Source organism: Canis lupus, chromosome 4, assembly GCF_011100685.1.
Source record: "Canis lupus familiaris isolate Mischka breed German Shepherd chromosome 4, alternate assembly UU_Cfam_GSD_1.0, whole genome shotgun sequence".
Lineage (NCBI taxonomy): Eukaryota > Metazoa > Chordata > Mammalia > Carnivora > Canidae > Canis > Canis lupus.
In genome coordinates, this window is record NC_049225.1 from 61,687,840 (window position 1) to 61,699,529 (window position 11,690).

Consider the following 11,690-nt stretch of genomic DNA (forward strand, 5'->3'; position numbering starts at 1 on the left):
AGTTTCAAAATATTAAGTTACTTGATGAAGCAGATGGTGCTTCTTATATGTAATTCTGTTCTTCCATTTTTAGGTGTGTGAAGTCTGAATATGTCTCTAGGTAAATTTCTGGAAGTGTAGATTTTAGAGTCACAAAATAGGGAGGCACACATGTTATAAATTTTTGGTTATAAAGTTTATAAGTATCTAAAATTTTTTTCTTATTATTCCATGTGACCACATTTTTGAGTCTCATGTTGCCCTATGCTATGAACTGAATGTTTGTGTTCCCCTAAAATTCATTATGTTGAAGCCTTATTCCTCAATGTGATGGCATTTCAAGATAGCCTTTCTTTTTTTCTTTCTTTCTTTCTTTCTTTCTTTCTTTCTTTCTTTCTTTCTTTCTTTCTTTCTTTCTTCTTTCTTTCTTTCTACCTTTCTTATTTTTAAAAAAATATTTTATCTATTTATTTGAGACAGAGAGAGAGAGCACAAGTAGGAGGCATGGCTGAGGAGAAGCAGGCTCCTTGCTGAGCAGGGAACCCAATGTAGGGCTCGATCCCTGATTCCAGGACACTGGAATCATGACCCAAGCTGAAAGTGGAGGCTTAACCAACTGAGCCACCCAGGTGCCCCAAGATGGCCTATTTAGGATGTAATCAGGATGAGAGGTCATAAGGGCAGTTCTCTAGTCTGATGCGGGACACACCAAAGAATTTGCTCTCTCCCTCTTCACCATGTGAGGACACAGTGAGAAGGTGATTATCTATAAGACAGGAGGAAAGATCTCGCCAAAACTGGACCATATTGCTCTCTTAATCTCAGAATTTTAGTCTCCTTAACTGTGAGAAAATAAATTTCTATTGTATAAGCACTCAGTTTATGCTCTTTTGTTATACCTTCCCAAGCTAACTGAAAACTGTAAATAACTGATGCTTAAAAGCCCTGAATTGTGAATGATTCTACACCCCTACTATCAAATGTAATGATTAGAGTATTATAATAGCATCTAAAAAAATTTAATCCATAGTATTTGGCCTAAACATTATAAACACATATAAATTTTTTCCTCCCAAATGATCATGTAAATTGTTCATCTCAAAGATTCCACTCTAAGAGATAATATCTCATTTCTCTACACCTGATTACTAATGTGGGGCTTAATCATTGAGGTTCTCTCCTGGCCAGGAGTTAGAAAAATCATGTCATTAATCTGTGATCCTATATTCTGCTTTGAAAGCAGGAATAATACCAATATGCCCTATAAATTCTGACTTGTGACTAAATATTCTCTAGATTTATTTAAATTCTCAACTTTCTGTTGCCTGCCAACCCCCACTAAAATTCGTGACGGTGATGAAAAAGACATGCCTGGGGAAGCGCCACTCTGGCCAAAAAGTCCTGGCACTGATGGCAGTGGAGGATATCTGTTGTGCTCATCTGAATTGTTATTCCTCAAGGCTCTTCAAGGAAAAAGGTGCTGAGTTGCTAGAGAGGAATGTTTCTTCTTCACTCAGTAAGAGGCAGGGCCTGGACTGTTTTTGGAAATAATTTCCAGAAGAAAAGCAGAGGGGTTTTTTTGGTCAATACAATAACAGTTTCGTAAGTCAGATATATCAAGCATAGGGACTGTGGACATTTTGCATTTTGGTTCTGAACAGAAAAAATCTAGTAATGGAAACAGAGACCGGAGACAGGAAATAGGTTAACCCTAGAAAGAACAGTGAAACAGCTCTCCTACCCTCTGCCATACACCTTCCTGCCCCTCAGGCATCCCCCCTGCTCACTCCCAGGATCCCCAGACCTATATGGTGACTGATCACTAATGACTCGTAGTCCTGACCACCTTCTCTCTTCAAAAGCAATTAGTTTTGAGTCCCATCTCTTTAGAAAGTTGTTCTCTACCTTCATAGCTACTCAATTGTTCTCAAAGTAAACACATAATCTAGGATGACAAAATAGAAGTCAGAGAGATATGTGAAACCAACTGACATGTTCCGTTTCACACTTGTATTGTGACTAACCTCATTTATGCTTTTAAAACACCTTTACACTTATTGTCCTATTCTCAGCCTGCTCTGAGCATTCGCCTCCAGGCTTCTATAACAAATGGGAATTGTGATTGTTGAAGCTAATCTCTGCTAACAGTTAAAATGATAAATAGGCACCACTGAAATGTTTAAACTTTTGCTAAAGGTTCCTAAGAAGCAATGCTAATTGAGAAGTGCCCATGGAGTAATGCTAAGAAATTACATTGAGAGGGAGACTCTCAGACCTGATGCAAGAGCCTGGAAGAAATAGCTCTAGTCTGATAATGTTCAAGTTCATGAATGCACTTTCATGGATGGCTAGTTGAATTTAGGTGGCTTTATTTGATCAACTCTAGAATTCAGTTAAGTTTCACAGAATGAAGATATAAGCTAGTAGCTATGTTTTAAACTAATAAAGCCATGAATTATTGCTTGGATTACACATACCAGGAGGAACTAATGGATGTTTTGTCTGGATAACGTTCTGTGAGAGTAAAAATGAAAAGGTGGTGGGTCAGATGATGTCTACCCTGGCCCAGCGTTTGAAGAGTCTTTCATTCTACAATAGGTTTTCAGAGTGTTTAAAAACAGAACTACACCTCTTCCTCTTCCTTCCTCTTTCTCCTCCTTCTTTTTTAAAATTTGTCTGTGGTTTTGGACAATTTACATTTGTTAAAACTGTTACAAACTTATGTAGAAAAGGAAACCAAACCCAGATTAACTAATGTATACATGAGTTTTTGGCTATATTTTCCTGTTCCTATATTGTTCCTGGCTTGGGCAGACCTATGGAGCTCATTGGGAAGAAAATCTCTTCATGTTCCTTTCCCATGTTCTTTCAGAGACAAAGATCTTGGAAAGACAAGCTTTGGCAGGTTTCTGCTCCACACACAAATGAGGCAGGTGACCCAGTTTGAATTTGTGGCAAATGCCTCCCAGCAATGCCCCCGGTATTATCATCAAAAACAAAACAAAACAAAAAGACCTCTAACTCAATATTTTTTTCATTAGGCTGAAGCTCTGATCATCACAAAGCAGATGGCTTAAAGCAATAGAGTAGGAGTGGGATTATTTTATAGCATGATTTAAATTACTAATAAGCCAAGTCCTACGTCATGAAGTCTGCCGAGCATCACCATCCACTTGTTTGGGCTCTGATCAATTAACATGCCACAATGGTCTTAAAAAGAAAAAAAATCCACCGCAGATGTTGGAAATCAGAAGGAATAACATTTAGGCATGAGGACTGACAGTGTGTATATGAAATGAAAATAGACCCCAGAGCTTCAGCTCAACTCCTTACTCCATATGACTAGTTTCCTCCCTGTGGACCTTGACTAAGCCACTTAACTTCTCCAACCTTCAGTTTCTTCATCTACAAAGGAAAATAATATTGTGACTACTTCATTGGGTTACTGTGAAGATTCCACAACATTATATACTTTAATTTTTTAAAAACACACAGTTCCTTTGTTGTCATGTCAGAATGAATAATAGACACTAATATCTTACAAGGCTTTAGTCTTCTTATCTTTCTTTATGATGTCTGCTTTAGATCATCTGACCTGAAAAGTTAGGTTTAACTTAATCTTCTTCCTGAAAGGAGAAAAAGTTTAAAAGTCACAGGATTATTGACGTTGTCTTTAGTTTAATGAACTTCTAGATGATTTGGGGAATGACTGGAACTAACTAGCTGCTTCTTGTCTATGCTCTGCATTCATTTCCAGGGTATCCACTGTCCAGACTTGGGAATAACTCAAAGCCAATGGGATTTCTTTGTAAAGAGAATTGCATCCTGATATTTTAAGTTTTTAAAGTTAAGCAACAATACCTATGCCACCATCACAGCTGATAAAGACCTTGTGGATAGATGAGATCATGGCCCTCTCAGCATCTACACATCTGACTTTATATGTTAATATCTCAAGGTATCCTAAGCCCTAAACAGACTTGGGGCAAGATATAATTTTAATAGAAGTTTCCCTTTTTTTTTTTTTTTTTTTTTTTTTTGCTTTGGCTAGTGTATGACTTTCTGGCCAAAGTTATCTAGGACTCAGAAATCCCTTTGATTAGTGTGGAGCACCTGTTCTAAAAGAAATGGGGAAGCAGGAACAAGATTTGCAATCATCTTTTACAAGACTTACTTCCTTGAATTTCATCAACATTTTCAGATTCGTTAGCATTTGACATTAAAAGTAAGAGTTTCCTAAGACTTGAGAGTCAGATACATGTGACAGAAAAAGGCTTTCTCAAATCTTTTATCTCCCATTTAATGTAGCAAGAACCACACCTAGAGCACAATCAAGGATCAGACAACTTTTCGGCCCATGTGTCTTGGCTGGGTAGAAGGAGGATCTGTAGGAAGGAGGAAAAGTTTATCCTTTTTTGGCTCCAGGTGACTATAGGAAGAAGGAAGACAAAGTAGGACACAAAAACTGTCAGACATATGGGTCCTGAATTTCTTTTATTTCACTTCCTGTTATGGATCTGTAAGATACCTCTATGCAGTGGACCCCATGCCAAAAGGGGACAGTGCAGTTGAGTGAAGAGGACAGCATTCAGATAAAGATCTAGATTGTGTTCTTGCTTCTCCCCTGATTTTTGTATGGCATAAACACCAAAAAGAGAGCCAGGCGGTCTTTCTTGGGGCCACCACAGCCAAGGTAGGGAGATCTCATAGAAAGGCTGGGGGCAATCCCAGTCGGGTTCTAGAAGGGCATGACAGAGATCCAGAGAAGGTCACCCTGCAAAAACTGAGGGGATCTGAATAAACAAGCGGCCACTGAGAAAAAAATTCAGCAGCCACACACTTCAGATTAGCTTTTCCAGGGCCAAGGCCACCTAGGAGGGGGAAGGAGATCAGTTAGCTCTGAGACCCTTTTACTCAAGTGTTTTTCCTCCTACACCCTAGACACCATCTTGGAGAATGTCAAGTGATTATAAAAATGAGCAATTATCTGACAAGACTAAACATTACTCAGTGAGGCTATTTAAATATGGCAGTAGAAAAGGTTTAACTGGATTGGACATTTGGTTATCCCTTCCACCTACTCCAACCACCAAGCTAGGAATGCATCATGAGAAAGACCAGGTCCAGAAGTACATCTCTCTGCATATCTGAATTATTACATGAGCAAATTCACAAGCCTATCAGGTAATTTTCCTAAACATTACCACTCATTGAGATACATCTACTGAAAGCTTTCTATATGCCACACACTATGCTAGAGACTGCAGACTCAAGGAAGTAGTAGTGTAATCCTTGCCTTTAAGAAGCCTATAGTTTAGTGGATGGGCCTCCTCAGATTATCAAAATGGTCCATTACTTGTCACATTTCAGAAGTTTACCAACTTAAAGAAAAGATGCTTATTTCTTTCTCATGTAATAGTCATGGTGAGTGTTCTGATAGGGAGAGCCATTGTCCTCTACAATCACTCAGAAACTCAAGCTAATAGCTGTGCTGTCATCCTCAACATGTGGATTCCAAAGCCATCTTGAGCATCAACTGCCCCATCAGCCTACAGTGGGAGGGTTTTATGGACCTGGCCTGAAAGTGGAGCAAATTCCAGTGACATTCATTGGAGAGAACTTTAGTTTTAGGGACTCCCATAACTACAAGGGGACTGGGAATTTAGACTAATCATCTGTCCAGGTACAGCGGGGAGACAGGATTTGGGAGGATGATTGGAGGCCTTCTCCAGTTGTAAGATTCTTTGACAATGTAGCAAATGTAGTAGCATGCCTTGGTGGACATTAAACTTATGCTTTTGTTGTGAACTACAGAAAGTAAGGCTCAGAGGATCTTTGGACAACACTTAGAAGTGACTCAAGGTATTTTTTTCTTCATTTCTCGCCACAAAGATTGTATTCTAAATAGATTTATTGCATTTGTTGGCAAGAGTTCCTTGAAGGTAATCACATTTTATTGTCCAGAAAGAATGCAAGGATAATCTTTTAGAGCTTAGGAGTCCAGAAAGAGAAGCAATCAGGTTTGTATTGCGACCCCCAGTACCCCCAGTAACAGTTTGTAGGTCTTTTAGTATTTTGCCCCAGCAGAGAGGCAATCAAGTTCTCTTGTTCTAAAAAAAAAAAAAAAAAAAAAAAAAAAAAAAAAAAAAAAAAAGTTCTCTTGTTCTAGAAAGCACTTAGGATGAGGCCCGTATGGGCTCCTTGTATCCAGAGAGTGAGGTTTTGGAAACTCTTTTCTGTTTAAATGCTTTGCTGTCTTTCTATAGGTCTCTGAATTAAGCTGAAAGCCGCATGAAACTTGGCCTTGACTGACCTGGCCCAGCCATTTTCTTTCCAGCTTCCACACAGATGATATCCCTCCTTGATCTCAGCCTCTCTACTTTCACACCTAGTCATGTTCTTGCTTCACAAGAAGCAAAGTTCCTGGAACCACTAACCTTATGGCTTCTCACCTTGCGGCCCATTGTGCCAAGGTTGCTACTCCATTATCCGGGCTGGCATCTGCACTGGCACAGTCAGCTCCTACTAACACCCTAGTTGCCACACACAGGACAGTGGCTGACTCCTCCCACGGCTGGATCAGGTGCCCATTCCCTACTGTATGGTATGAGAAACCTTTCCATCATCACATTGAGTCCAGTGCTAATTTTATACCTAGTCACACAACTATTTGATTGACATTCATATTCTGCTCTAGACTGTAAGATCTATAAAGCAAGAAACTATGTCATTTTCTTTCTGCTTTTTTGTTCTCACTATTTGTATCCTGGACAATGCTATCTTGTTCACGTTTTATCTCTACTGCCTGACACATAGTAGTTGCTCAATAAATTCTCATTTAATGAAGGCATGAGCAAACAAACCATAATAACAGCAACGACAAATACCACAGCACAGGCTTTAAAACTTTCAAAGCCTTTCACACAGCTTATCTCACTTGACAAGCAAGCAGGATGGGGCAAGAGGGTTCTAGGTTATATTCTCAGGACTCAGCTCTGAAAGCCTTAAATAGAATCTGCTATCAGAAGGGCAGTACTTAAACAGTACTTGGGGCCAGGTTACAGTGTGGGATTTGATGAACGGAGCCTGTGAGATGCTTCCTGGGAAGCATGCCCTTGGGAATGGGCTTTATATACATAATCACACACATTTTTATGAACTCTGCACAAAATAGGAGTTAAGAAGGAAAATGGCTGGAAAACTGCCAAAGGGGACATATGTGGGAAGTTTGTGAAAAAAAAAAAATAGTTGGGAGAAAATAAGTAGCTAAAATAAGCTAATGAGTGGATACGGAGGAAATAATATCCAATGGTGAAATAGATAACGTAATGGCTAGAAAGAAAACAGGAAGGGTAATATTGAAGAAAAGTTGCCAAGAAAAAGTGCTAACTGCAGAAGGTCAGAGAGTCATTTTAAAGAATGGGGTTAAAAGATCAAGGACAATGATAATACCTTCCAAATTACCATTCTTCTGAGTTTGATTTGTGGGTGCACTCAGGTGCCTGTTGAAAGATAAAAAGACAGTCCTCAGACGCATCCTCTTGCCTTATTTCATCTTGACATCCATCATTATCTTTAAGGAGACATGAACATGGAAAACCACTTAGGCAAAGTAAAGATAGAGACTCTAAGGTAGAAAGGAATTAGATCATAGGACCCCTCAACCTTCCTTTCTCGGTCTCAGAATAAAGCTGGTCTTTGACAATGTTAACCCTCTCCTCACTCCCTCCCCAACTTTGTGCACTCCATTCAACACCTTCCTGTGTCTCTGGAGCCCACTGAGAGGAAGAGATCAAATGGTCGAGTGGCAGATTTGGGCTTCATATTCCCCACTCGGAGAAAAATAATCCTGTCCTTGCTCCTGCCCTTCCTCTCATTCTTGTCTTCACCTTAACTCTGTATCTCTATACTCACTATCTCCCCATCTCATTTCTCATTCACTCCTTCCACCAAAACTGTTCTCTGTCATTCCAAAATATTTTGCTTGAAGTCTTTTATTGCATCTCACACTTTCTATATATATGCACTATCTTTTGTGTGCTATACACTTTATCTATTGTGTGTATAATAGATTCTGGGTATCCCAAGGCACAGATTCTCATCTCTGGGGATGTAATGTGCTTCTTTCTGAGTCCCTGAGGTGCTGTTCCATGCCTTGCATATAGTAGGATATCAATAAATATCAATCAGAATTGCTAAAACTACATTACCTTTAACTGTTTAGGGGACTATGCCTCCTTTACTCCTTCCCTCTCAAATATGTCACAGAAAGAAAAAGATTCCCTTATTTGGTATACTTTTCTAAGGATCTTATAGAAATTCAAAACACCTACATTATCCAATTCATGAGCTTATCAAGTAAGCATACGTCAAAATTTGGAGAAAAAGGAAGCAAGCTGAAATAGAATATACTTTTTTTTTATTTGATTTTTAAAATTTGATTTTTATGGGAATATTTCTAGATTTAAAAAAAGTATACCATATGTATATATATATACATACATATACACACATGTTATCTATACATTATATATAAATATATGTTATGTAAGATTCATATAAATATATATAAAACCTTAAGCCAAGGATGGTTTTTAAAAGCCACAGTGTGACTTTTTAAGACTAAGACCTAGTTCCTGCTGCCACTATGGAGATGGAGAAGATAAATTCCTTCAGCTGTAGGATCAGGATGCCGCAGCATTGGGTCTGGCTGTCTGCCCTTGGTAGATACTCACCAGCTGCTGTTAAATGACAAGAGAGTCAGCAAAGTACATATAGGCACATAAGTGCAATATACAACTTTACCCAGACTCTTCATATCTTTATTACTGGAGCCCAGAAAGGCCTGTTTGAGATCTGGTTCTGGATTGATTCCATTAGTACCTTAGCTCTTGGCAATGCTTCTCATTGGCAAGAAGAATATAGAGAAGGCTGTGGAAGCCACCAGGCGTCAGCTTCTGGGTGCTTTCACTCATCTGTCAGTCAGTCAGCAAACCAACAAGCCTCTCCTGAGCACCCACTGCATGCACTGCATTGCTATAGGCAATGGGGATATAAGGGAGACCCACAGCCAGGTGACCTTAAACACCACTAAGCTCAACCCTGGCCTCTGAACATGGGTGTCCCTCACTCCCCCCCCCACCCCACCCATCCCTCATACCAGAGAGTTCCTAGCACTTTCACTTCCTCTTCCCTCCTGCTCACTGCCCACCCCACCCCCCCCAACCCCAGGTAGTGTTGGATCCACCTGGAGTACAGCTTTGTTTTAAAGCTAAAGTAAAAAATGACCCTAGGATTAGCAAATTCACAATAAAATACACTCTTTTGACCTAAGAGCTTGACAAAATGTGGGTGCATTTTAGATTTTGGAGTGAAGCAAAGAAAAAAAGGGAAATAATTTACCATTTGTTGTGACAAAGAGAAAATTGAAATGAAGAGGTTCACCCAGGCCCACTGTTTGTTTGTTTGTTTTTTCATTACCTTGAGTGAAAGTGGGTAAAGTCTTGACAGAACAGAAAGAACACCCAGATTGGGTTGCGGTTATTCATTTCTCCAACACATTTTTCATGTCTGCCCTCTCGCCACACCCTAGAAATATAGGAGTTAACAAAAGATAATCTGATAGGACACCAAAATCTTGACCTCCCTCTTGGCAAATGAATCTCATGGCCCCGAGAAGACATTTAACCTCCTGATGTATGTCCCCATTTCTAAAATGCAACTGAGGGGCACCTGAGTGGCTCAGTTGGTTGAGAACCTGACTCTAGGTCTTGGCTCAGGTTATGATCTCAGGGTCCTGGGATCGAGCCCTGAAGTGCTCCACTCTCAGCACCGAGTCTGCTTGAGATTCTCTCCCTCTGCCCCTCCCCGTGCTCTTGCACTCCCACATGCTGTCTCTCTAAAACAAATAAATAAATCTAAAATAAATAAAATAAAATAAAATAAAATAAAATAAAATAAAATAAAATAAAATAAAATAAAATAAAATAAAATAAAACAGGACTGAGAGCAGAGCGTGGCCAGCATTCTCCAGCTTCCTTCACTCCACTACCCCATACCTCTAAGAGCAGGGACAAACTCTCATGATGGAAATGGAGTTTCTGGTGCTCCCTACCCCTCCACAAGGGCCGGGAAGCTGCCCCCCAGGGGCTGGTGCCCTCCAGACACAACTCCTGACATCAAGGGGAGAGGCAATGGTCTTCCATCTGGAGTTCCAGTCAGCTCGCCCCTCTGGGCTGCCTCTGACGAGCTGACCTCCTGCCTCTCAGCGCCTGGGTGCTTTGTGCTGACATTCACATGGCTGTCAGCACAGTGACTGCATTCTGCTGTGCTCTGCATGCTTCAGGATTGGCAGCCAATGAAAAGAGTAGCTCTGAGATTGGAGGAAAAGATTGGCAGCGTTTGATGCAAATCGTGGGCAGGAGGAGCTCCCAGTGCTCCTGGAGTCCAAGCTTGTTGCACAAGCTGTTCCACCACACACCCACCCCCACCCTCACCCCTGAGAATAAGGCTCCCACAGGCCAGCCTGGCCTGCCCTCCATGCCCATCCCATGTCCTTACGTAGACAGCTGGCCCAGCGCCAGGAAGATCCTGCTGTCTTGGCTGTGCAGAACTTACCTGTGCCTGTAGGAAGTGTTCTCAGTTCCTTGCACATCAGCAGGGAGAAGCCAAATCCAGGATCCTTCGCCTCTTTTGTGCTCTTTGACCACCTGCTGAAGTCTATGGACCCCTTCTCAGAAAAATGTTTTTAAGTGCAAAAAAATAAGATCCATATATAGAAATATAAAGGACATCTGTTATACTGAAATTCAATCATCAAAATATTTTTAATTTGATAAAGTAATACATATGCCTCTATATATTCTCTCTTTATAAATATATATGAAAACCAAGTTCTGTACTTTCAGAATAGTGATGGCATATTGACTCTCTCTGTCATAACAATAATATGTTATAAAAGTAACTGTGATTTCTATTCATGACAAAAACTCGGGTACTACTGATACTACTGTGTTTCCTATCCACGGTATTAGTTATCTATTGCTGCATAATGCAGTCAAAGTAACAAACACCATCGTACTCAGTTTCTGAGGGTTGGGGATCCAGGAACCAGTTCTGGGTGCCTCTACTCAGAGCTATGAGCTGCAGTCAAGCGATGGGCTGGGGCTCAATCTCTAAAGCCTGGAGAACCCACTTCTAAGCTCACTCACTAAGCCATTGGCAGGTCTTGGTTCCTGGCTGGCTCTTAAGTTAGTTCCTGTCATGAGTCCTTAAGACAGGAGCAGCTGGCTTCCCTCAGCATGAGTGATGGAGAAAAAGAGTAAGAGCCTGGGGCAGAAGCTGTAGTCCTTTATAAGCTCACCTCAGAAGTGGCATATTATCACTTCCACATCTCACTGGTCACACAAACCAAGGCTGCTAAAATGGTGTCAACATCAAGAGTGTACATTTTTCTCATCTAAGTTCCTGAGCCCTGAGTTCAATGCACAGACTCCAGGTTCACAACCTCTGATAAATAGAGAGCATCTTTGTTTCTAGATATTTTTGAGTTCAAAGAAAAGTACTGTGAGATCATCAAAATCACAGATTACTCCCCCTTTTTTAAAATCTTTTTTTTTTTTTAAATATTTTACTTATTGATCAATGAAAGACCCAGAGAGAGAGAAAGGCAGAGGGAGAAGCAGGATCCCTATGAGGGACCCTGATCCCAG

The 11,690-nt window shown here is 40.4% G+C and overlaps 1 long non-coding RNA gene across 1 annotated transcript; it reads right to left on the reverse strand.

The window, feature by feature from the left end:
* Positions 1 to 573: 573 nt before the first annotated feature.
* Positions 574 to 10,342, reverse strand: LOC119871643. The gene is made up of 4 exons (XR_005357635.1): positions 10,038 to 10,342; positions 9,460 to 9,567; positions 7,432 to 7,552; positions 574 to 3,605 (listed from the first exon to the last, which is right to left on the reverse strand). It is a non-coding gene; the product is annotated as an uncharacterized LOC119871643 (long non-coding RNA).
* Positions 10,343 to 11,690: the final 1,348 nt, after the last annotated feature.